This window comes from Malania oleifera, chromosome 10 (assembly GCF_029873635.1).
Source record: "Malania oleifera isolate guangnan ecotype guangnan chromosome 10, ASM2987363v1, whole genome shotgun sequence".
NCBI classification, from domain to species: Eukaryota; Viridiplantae; Streptophyta; class Magnoliopsida; order Santalales; family Ximeniaceae; genus Malania; species Malania oleifera.
In genome coordinates this window covers 10,427,612-10,439,374 of record NC_080426.1, presented here as the reverse complement: position 1 = coordinate 10,439,374, position 11,763 = coordinate 10,427,612, and positions in this window count along the sequence as shown.

Sequence of the window (11,763 nt, the reverse complement as noted above, 5' to 3'; positions counted from 1 at the left end):
TTTGAATGTGTGTTGCACTAAATAGCTTATGATATACAATTGTAATTGTCTTGTCTTTTAGATGGTTATCTAAATATGAGATAAAATAACTATTATGTTTGATCCAATACAATTGATATACCCAAAAAGTATATCACTTCATAAGTCAAGAGGAGACTAAGGCCTAGCATTGATAAGAGCAGTTACTGCAATCACCCCACTGGAACAATTGACGCCCGTCTTATAATGACCAGAGTCATCCACGCCAACAAGGTAATAGTTGGAGTGATTCACGCCCTTACCATAATTCGCTAATAAATGTCATATCGCCCTCGGGTCAAACTCCTTCACTATAAATAGGAACTCAGAGAAAAGGTTAAGGTATCTCCTTATAAACCATATTTTACTATTGCATCATACCTCTCAAAGCCAATCCCTGACTTAGGCATCGGAGTGATCCCCCGGGTCCTCCAAGCCACCTTTGTTTTCATCCTTTTCAGGTGATCGGGATCGGAAAGCTCGCCGAAGGTCAGATTGATATTTTTGGCAGCAACAACAATAATATTAGGTTTTATCATAATATTTAAATTTTAGTTGGTGAAACAAACATGTCCTAACTCAATGAGGAAATAGTAAAAAAAAAAAACCAAAAAAAGGAAGGACTTGTTTGGTTGTGAATAATTACAAAAGTATCATCTTATTTTCTAACTTTTAAAAATTTTCATCAATTTAAAAAATTAAAAATAAAAGATATTTTATGACTTTCTTATACAAATGTTTAAAAAGTAAGACAATATATTCTTAAAATTATTTGAAAGAGATCTATTTTCCTTTTAAAAAACGGTGTTGTAGAAGCACTCCAGATGTACAATGCCTAAATGATCCTACATCTGAGTGTCTGACATGTTTGAAAGATGCACATCAAACACTACTTTAAAAAAATTACAAAATCCTATTTGAATAATTAAAATGAAAATTATTTATTTATTTATTTTTATAATTAAACAAGTCTTTATGAGGAAAACCAAGTCATATGTCATTTGGGTTTCATTATTTTTTGTGAGAAACACATGGAAATGGACATGGGCGTCCCACATTTGCAACACACAAATTAATTAGGGCACAAGCACTTCTTCTCCGTCATATGCTTACTTGACTCACAAGGCACCACAAACATACATAGTGCTGTGCTACGACTTTTAGCAAACAAACAACTATTCAAAACTGGAACTTCCAAACAGTAGAAAATTTGCTTTTCTATCTCTTAGCATTTCTTCTTCTCTTTAAATGGGTTTATCCTGTCGCAATGTCCCGAAGAAGGGTCGGGAATGATGAGAAATAATAATATTATAAATTGAATGGAACCGCCACTAACCTAATATTTCACCTAAGTGCAATTAGAATACCTAATTACTACTCATTGATTGATATCTAGACTATTCAAAGGCCAAAGAACCAATAGTCTTAGTTCACTTTTATTAGGGTTGGGATCGAGAGTTCAGTTATTTGAGGGAAAGGTACTAGCACCTCCTACATACCCGTTCTACAAACGTTACTTAATTAGTTATGAATTATCCCCAAATTAAATTTAACGATATTTAATTAACCACTTTGAAATAAACAAATGAATGAATAAGCATGTAAATAAATAAACAAATAAATAAATAAATAAATAAATAAATAAAATTTGAAAAGAAAATGAAAATCAAATTTCGATTAGGAATGTCTAATAAGGCTTCAAAATGAGGAGATCTTGTTAGATAAACTCTCCTCAGAACTAGTACATGTGAGATCTGAAATACCTCTTTACCCTTTTTAAAATCACTGAGACGCACACGCACAAAAATAAAGTAAAATCATAAAATTGTAAGCAAAAGTGTCTTTAAAAACATTCCCATATTTTTCAAATTTTGTAAAAACTTTTCTGAAAATTTTCAACATTTTTTCCTAAATTTTTTCTGGAATTTTAAAAAATTTTCCTCATTTTTTGGTATTTTTATTTTTCTAATTTTTTAAAAATTCGAGCTAAAATAATTCAAAATATTTTTTTTTTTACTTCAAAAATATTTGTCCTATTTTTTTATAATGATTTTCCTCTAATTTTTATGATTTTTTAAATTAAATAATATAATAAAAAATTTAAATAAAAAAAACGGTTCATCAGAGTCATGTGTCCACCCAGAGCAATGACACGTGACACATTTTCTTTTTTATTTTTCCTTTTATTTTTTAAAATTTTTTTTTATAAAAAAAATTCACTAAAGTAGGGTCAACATGACGTGACTCTGTCATATGACCTCATTCGAGTGGCCCATATCATAAAACAGAGATTGCTGACGTGGCAGAGATCTGACCATCTAGTGAAAATACAAATTGGATGGTTGAGATCAAGCCACATCGCCCATTTGATACTTGGCCGAGAATGTGACATGTGTCCCACAACCCTAAATATAAAATGCAAAATTTCTCTTTCTACTCTCCATTTAAATAAAAAAAACCTCTCAATAAGTAAACAACCTCCTTATACCACTACCAATGTTTATCTCCCAATATAGACACTCATATAACGACCTCCTCATACCACTGCCAACGTTATATGACGGATATACTAGATACAATATAACGACCTCCTCATATTTTAACCAAACAGTGTTCACAACCCAATAATATTCGCAACCATCATAATTTATCATTCCATAATACCCATAACTATTTAATTAGCAAAAATAGTTTCAAGCCACACGATTTTTTCCAATATATTATATATTTAAAAACAATATTTTCGATACCAGCATAATTCAGAAAATTATACTTGAATATGTAGAAATTATACCCAAAATTAGTCAGTTTAAATAATAAAAATATTGTTATAAAGTATTTCCCCTTACCTGTTCCTCGGAATTTGACCTAAAATCAACAAAACGAGACCCTGTATTCCAAAAATTCCAAATTCCTCAAATCTTTGTAAAACGCCCTTATATTAATACTTCCTAGGCTTCAACTACCTCAAAATAATAATAATACCTTAAGTTATTTCACTTACCCTATTTTTGGGATGTTTCCTAAACTTCTCAAATCAAAAATCTGCTCCACCTATATTGCAGAGAATCTTCCCAAGAGTCTCATGATAGCTTCCGATTGTCGAACTGAGCTAAATCTAGCCCCGAATTGAAGAGAGAAGGTAGTAGGGCTAAAATTCTAGTGAAAGAGACATACATGCAAAAGATTTCACATTGAAATGAAAAATTCGCTATTTATAAGCAGGGATTTGTCGACGAGACACGTGTCTCGTCGACAAATCCAAGTACACTACTCGGCGACGAAACTGAAAATTCGTCGACAAATTTCAGTAATATGAAAATCCCTCTCAGTAATTCCTCGTCGACGAGCCATGTGCCCTCGTTGACGAACCAGAACAGAATGCTCATCGACGAGACCAGTGGGTTCGTCGAGGATTCTTTGTTGACATTCTTTAAAATATTTTTCTTTCTTCCTTTTTCTCTTCTTTTATTATTTTTATTAATTAAATTTTTCGAGTCATTACAGGTCTAGACTCCATGGGGAACACTGCCCTTCACAGCTCAATCGACTATTCAATACCAACACTCTCTTTAAGACGTGTGGTTGCACTAAACTCTCCATAACTCTCGCAACGGTACCGTGCATACTATGGTCGACCGGAGTTCTCAAACCATACATTACAATTTAATATTAATATTCTACTCTGAATATACAATTCCAAATACAGTATAATCTCAACACATTTTACTATTTCCACATGTTATACATATTTAATAACTCAATATAGTATTTTCATTTTTCCTTATGCCACACAATATGAATAATACACATATTTATATAACTATTGAAATAATAAGTCAATCCATGTTCATTATATGTTTTACTGAAAATATAGGTTAAATTATATCCACCATTTATCATATACTCAAAATAAGTGTAATTAAGCAAAACGGAAATAATAAACCCTACTCACTTTGACCAATTTTTAGAAAGTGTAAAACAATTCCAACCAATCATTTCAACCAGTCAATTAATCCAAAAAATCCATTACTTAAATCTTGTAACCTTTTTTCCTTAGTTTAATCGGTTTATTTTCGAAAATAATAGCTATTAATAGAACCCTAGGCTAAAAAACCTCAGTTTAAACGGTTGGCTTTCAAAACTTGTATGATAATCATATACATACACATATAATTTCCATTTTAACTGGTAAAATTTACAAAACAACTGATTAAATCTATTCCCCTTACCTTATTCACGGAAACTGTGCCTGTAAGATTCCTAAACCGACGCCTACGACGTTCAAAGCACAAACCATGTAACCACATATTTCAGTATAATCAACTAAGTCCTGAAATAATAATTATTTTAATGCTCACACACTCTCGTTAACCAGTTAAATTCTAAAAACGGAGAGAATGATCCACTTCCCATATTTAAATTTAATCTCTAACATATTAAAATATATATATCAATATGATCAAATTCCCACAGTTTAATATAATTTCAAAATATTCCCACAATTTTAATTTAATCCAATCCCTACAATTTAACTTAATTTTTAAACTATTTTCCAAAAATTCTATTTAATCAAATTTTTACAGTTTAATTTAATCATAGGAATATCTCCAAAAAAATCCAATATAATCCATTCCCTACAATTTAACTTATTCCCAAAACACTCCCAAAAATCTGATATAATTAAATACTATAATTTAAAAATTAAATACTACAATTTAATCATTTACATTTTTAAAACAACCCACATAATTTGTACTCCCCACCTTAGCCTCGGAGTGGTGCTTGGAAAGTTCAGTTTAAAAATTTGCTTCGGTTAAATTGACGATGGCAGAGAATGGAATCCAGCGGTCTTTTTCGTTTCCGATCGGCCAAGTATTTGCCGAGAAAATGAGGAGAGAGAGAGAGAGAGAGAGAAGCCGTGAGGAGAGAGAAGGAGCATTGGGAGAGAGAGAGTGCAGGAGAGAGGCCTCTCTAATCCCTTCAATTTGGAAATCTGATGACAGCTTCTTCAAGAAGCTTTGGATTATAATATATATATATATATATATATATATATATATATATATATATATATCTTTATTTCAATTAGTTTTTTTTTATACTATTCCTTTTATTTGTTTATTTAATTAATTAATTTAATAATAATTAATTAATTAATTAATTAATAATAATTTTTTTTTCCGGATTACTACACTCTGTATCTTTCTTTGATTCGTACTACCTTTTATAGGACCAACCAGCAAAGAAGATGATTGAGATTGCATTTGAGAAGTATGAACTTTACCACTTTTCTCAAACTACCTCAAAAGAGGCTACCTGCAATCAACCACAGTTTAATTCTTCATCTTTTGTTTCGGCCATTACTCAACCTCAATTAGATATTTGGCACTACATATTAGGTCATGTTTCTAACTCAAAATTACCTTCTCTTAGACAATTAGAATCATTCATATTGCTTGGTTCCATAAATGATTGTGATATATGTCATTTAGCAAAGCAAAAAAAACTTTCTTTCCTTATATCTCAAACTACTTCTAATAAAATGTTTGATTTGATTCATTGTGACATATGGGTCCCTTTTGTGTTATTTCATATTCTGGTTACAAATTCTTTCTCATTATAGTTGATGACTTCACACGCTGCACTTGGTTTTATATGCTCAAAGCAAAATCTGAAGTCACTTCTATAATTAAAAGTTTCTATAAAATGGTAGAAAAACAATTTAATGTTCCCATCAAAACATTAAGGTTGGACAATGGACCGGAATTCTTTCTAACCCAATTCTATAATGATCATGGTATTATACATCAAAGAAGTTGTGTGGAAACTCCAGAACAAAATGGAGTTGTGGAAAGGAAGCATCAACACTTGTTAAACAGTTTTGTGTATATCACATATATTATTTTTTTCCAGTACAACATATCTATATAACACATTCTATATCTCTATAAAACATAATTGAATATCTCATATTTCATTATTTCTGTATACATCATATCCATACAAATCTCATGTCTGTGCCAAACATATGGGTTTCTCACATTATCATTTCTATATAAAAGCATACCCATATAACATATATATGCACATTCCATTTTATCGCAATCACATTATAAAATATTATTTCACATTCCTCATGTCACACAATTTTGTCTGATATTCATAATATAATATTCACAAAGAAAATATCATAATATATAGTTCCCAAGGAAAATATTCATATCACAGTTTCCCAAAACTATACTCCAATTTCAAAATTTTCACATATTTTACTCAACCAGTAATTTCAAAAATAACTGTTATAATGTATTCCCCTTACCTGCTTACTGAGAGGCTTGGTAAAAACACTAAACCCACGCCCGCGGCATTCGGAACTCCAAAACCCTGAAATCATATTTTCCCTAATTCAATCAACATCAATCCCATAATTGTAATCCCATTCACATTTCCAAGGCCCATGTACTCCAAATAACCAGGTAAACCAACATTTAACACCCTTACCTCAATTTTGGAGTGGTACCCAAGAACTCCAAATCACGAATCCACTCCGATTAATTTGCAGAAAATCATCTCTAGATCCTCGTGGTGGTTCCTGATCGTTGAATAGGGCTGAAACAGAGTCGAAATCGAAGATAGAAGAGGTTAGGTCGAACCCAAGAGAGAGAGAGAGTGAGGGAGAGAATGAATTTCTCGCTGAAAATTTGATTTTAGCCTATTTATAGACCGCTGGATATTAGTGACGGATTCAATTTCGTCACTAAAAGAGGATATTAGTGACGGTTTTAGCAACCGTCACTAATATGGCACTATTAGTGACGAATTTGAAACCGTCACCAATAGTTTCATCACTAAAATCCAGAAAATATCGCGGGAAAACATTTTTAGTACAGAAATTATGTCGGAAAAATATTAGCAACAATTTATGCGGTATTAGTAACGAATTAAATCTGTCACTAAAAGAAGCTTATTAGTGACGATTAAATAACTGTCACTACTACTATTTAAAGAAAAAAAAAATTCAGAGTATTAGTGACGAATTTTAAGATTCGTCACTATTAGCCTCTTATTAGTGACGGATTTGGGAACCGTCACTAATACTTCTTTTATGTAAAAAAAAAAAAAAATTTATTTCGGAGGATTAGTGACGAATTTGATGATTCGTCACTATTAGCCATTTATTAGTGACGGATTTGAGAACTGTCACTAATACTTTTTTATTTAAAAAAATAAAAAAATTATTTCAGAATATTAGTGACGAATTTTAAAATTCGTTACTATTAGCCCCTTATTAGTGACGGTTCTCAGAACCGTCACTAATATTTCTTTTATTTAAAAAAAATAAAATTTATTTCGGAGTATTAGTGACGAATTTGATGATTCGTCACTATTAGCACCTTATTAGTGACGGATTTGAGAACCGTCACTAATACTTTTTTTATTTAAAAAAATAAAAAAATTTATTTCAGAGTATTAGTGACGAATTTTAAGATTCTTCACTATTAGTCCCCTATTAGTGACGGATTTGGGAACCGTCACTAATAATTCTTTTATTTAAAAAAATAAAAAAATTTATTTTGGAATATTAGTGACGAATTTTCAAATTCATCACTATTAGCCCCTTATTAGTGACGGATTTGATAACCGTCACTAATACTTCTTTTCTTTAAAAAAAAAAAATTATTTCGAAGTATTAGTAACGATTTTGAAATTCCTTTACTAATGTCCTACTATTAGTGACAGTTTTGAATCATTCACTAATACTTTAGTATTAGTGACGAATTTCAAATTCGTTACTAATACCCTACTATTAGTGACGATTTTGAACCGAACCAATGTAGAATTTATAGTGACAGTACTAAGGTTTTAGTGATGGTTATAATTCGTCACTAATACTATATTATTAGTGACAGTTTCAAAATTTGTTACTAATAATTATTAGTAATGACAGATATAGCAACTAATTTAAAATCATCACTAATACTATTAGTGACGGTTTTAATCCTTCACTAATGACCTTATTTTTTGTAGTGAGAACATAAGATTTGTTGACGAGCCAAAGAATGACTTTTGTTGATGAAAACAATGGGTTTGTCAACGAACCCTTAATAGTCTGAAATTCCCTGACTCTCAGGATCTCTTCGTCGACGAGCGCAGGGTTCTCGTCGACTAGTCCTTGCTGATGCCCCTTTAGATTTTCTTCTCTTTTCTTCTTTTCTTTCCCTTCCTTTTCTTTTCCCTTTTTCCTTGTTTTCTCATAAATTAAAATTTTTGGATCTCTACATTTAGGCTCCCTTCCTTTTCGTCACACTCTTCGTAAGATGAACATCCTTAATATACATCTTCATCTTAAGGGAGGATGTTGGAGTATAGTCTCACAAATTAAGCAAATGGAATTAAAGTCTAAAGAAGCATGTGTCAAAATAGGAAAAGATATAAAAAATTAGTTATTTTTTTGTTATTGTATTTTATCTCTATAAATATATTTTATACTTGTATTAATTGATCAAGTGAATTAGGTGAAAGTTTTTTTTCATCTTCTCTGCTTCTATTTTTGTGTTCATCGAGTTCTCAACATGTATCATATGGACTAAGAATATATTTTTGACAAACTACAAAAAAATGTACACATACATAAACCTAGTTCTCATGTGTGTGACATATGTATGTACAATGCATTGGGAAACCTATTAAATTTGGTTCTGGAGTGGAATATACATCCATCTTTCATTTCATTTCTTCTCACTCTACCTCACATTCTTGGAACGAGATGTTCAATGTAAACATTGTTAGGTACATTGTTGAGGTGGATGGCACTAATTCTCTCTCTCTCTCTCTTTCTCTTTCTCTTTCTCTTTCTCTCTTCCTTCCTTGGCTCCAAACACACTTAATTAAAATTAAAATAAAAAATCATATAAATTTTAATAAAATTAAATTAAAAATATGCCTGTTTGTTTTAAATTTTTTTTTATTTTTTATAATTTTTGACAATATTACTGAACAATCCGTAACTTTTTACTTATTTTATTATCCCTTGAATTTCTTTCTACCTCCATATATATATATATATATAGCCAGTAGGAGATATATGTTGACTTCTGTTTGATTGACGGTAGAGGACATATACAATGTTTTTGCACGCGGCGCCTAGAAAATGCTACCTACCGCTACTATACACATTGCTGGCTACTGTTTGACAAATTGTATCCCACGCTCATCACCCCGGCCAAAGGTATATATATATATATATATATATAGAGTTTAATTACACCACACTTACCCTTAATTATACTCTATAAATGGTTAATCAATTAACAACCACTTCTGCCATGCCAGTGCATCTACCTACTCACCTAATGCCATGTTCAATTAATCAGGCTCTGCTCAATGCTAACCAACAAAACTTGAAGGGGACAAAGAGCCAGCACTGAAACTCCTTTCCTCTCTAGTCATTTAGTGCGGCCTTAATGTATCTATTGCTGTAATGAACAATAATTTTTTTTATCACAAGTAGAAAACAAACACACACACACTCACACAAATATATATTTATATATATGAGTTCATATACTCTTTGTAGTATCCTGATGTCAGATAGATCTATCATGACACAAACCCACAATATATAGCATTATCTATTTCTAATAGTAATAGACACTAACATATACATAAATCTGTCCATTTTTTTTTATTTTATTAGGAGATGTGAGACAATTAATTAGGGTGTTTCTTTAATTTCTCGATCATCTGTATCACATGATTTATACTCACACTAATTAGATCGTACTAAATGCAGAGTAAAAATGCTTTTCTTAATGTAACCTAACCGAACTTGTCACCAAAATAAACATACAGCTCTAATGGTACATATTAATATATTACCCTTTACCCCGATAAGTTACTAGGGGTACGTTAATGGACGGACGACTTTCACATTTCGAATTTAGTACCGCACTATAGTATCCAAAATAGCACGATGGTGGCTGGAATTCCCGAATTATAAAAAAATAAAAATATATTACCCTTAAGAATTAATTATAATAAAATTTCTCTACCTTATAATTTTCTGTATGCAATTACGTACATAGCATCGAATAACAAAGGAAAATTTCTCTGTGTGCGCTTATAGCTAGTGCTGATTGTACGTAATCTTGGTGATGTATTAGTGTCTATTCCTGCATACGGATCAACTAGAAACTTAAAGCAGGGTGTTGCGTCTAGTTAATTCCTTTGTTGGAAGTCAAAGCTACAATCAACAATAATGGATCGAGCACCACTGGGTGGTGTTTGTAAGGACACACTTTTATATTTATATATATATATATATATGTATGTTTGCTTTTTGCGTACGTGGGTTTTTTTGGTCCATTTAAATCTTGGATGTTTTGTATTGTCAAGCCATCTTGGTATGTGGGATGATGGAACTTGCACAGTTGCATATACAATAGAAATTTTGTCGTCATGCGTGTTTAATTTGGCGCTAGTATGTTGTTCTCAATAACAATTAAATTATTGTAGTGTTAGATATGGAAAATATTATTATCACATAATGACAATACTTAAAATTATATAATATTACAGTAATTAATATATGTTTTATAGTTTAAATTTAGATATAAAATGATATTATATATATAATGATCTTACAATATATGTATCACACAATATTATCATATTTACAATAATAAATTGACATAATATTAAAAGTACAATATGCTAAGCAATATTATTGTAACATTATCGTGTGAAAGTATAATGACATGATTAAATACAATATCATATAATGAATATTTCCATATAGGCTATAGAATTTTAACAAATATAATTGTGATGCCCCAAAATGGGGCGCCACAATAGTTATGTAATATTAGAATATTAAAATAGTTATTATATTATATATTCTAAAAATATTACAATAAAATATTGTCACAACATATAAAAAAAAATATTATGCTATGGAATATTGATTAATATATGGTACAATAAAATGCGAATATAAGTGACACAACATTATGATACTTGTCCAATAGCATAATATTATAATAATAAAAAAATATGTTAATATATTATCATATTGTATTCTTGGAATATCATAATAATATATGATATAGCATAACTAAATAAGGATCATATGCTATTATTATTATTATTATTATTATTGTCATTAAATTATGTTAAAGATATTATTCGTTAGATTGATATTTTATTTTTTTTATTATTATTTTTATTTAGTAAACGTTACGTGAGCCTGAATAGCGTATCTATCGTCTTACTCCGACTAACCTTAGAACTTGAGACTATCAACATAAATTTACAATTGGTATTTTTTAATATTTTTAATATACAAAATTTTCCAACGAGTCATATCATAAACATATATGTGTGTATCAATAAATAAAATGTTTTGAACCTGGGCGGCGTATACGTTTAATGCGGAAATGGGCAGGATATGATATGAATTATGAGCCACAACATTTGTTTCTGGAGGAAACTTCATCAGCAGTCTTTTTCAGTTTCATATATTATAATATTGTCTACGGGGTAAGTGGAAGATTGACGTAGGATGGGAATCCAGTCATCCATCATCATTCTCATTTCATATTTCATGCATATGTATATGCACGCAGCACGCACTATAATGGCATAAGCTTGGTTCCCAAGTCACTCAGTAGTGTCCTATTTTAAATATTACTTATTATTATTATTATTTTCCATCTCTCTATGCCACAGAAAAGTAACTGAAAC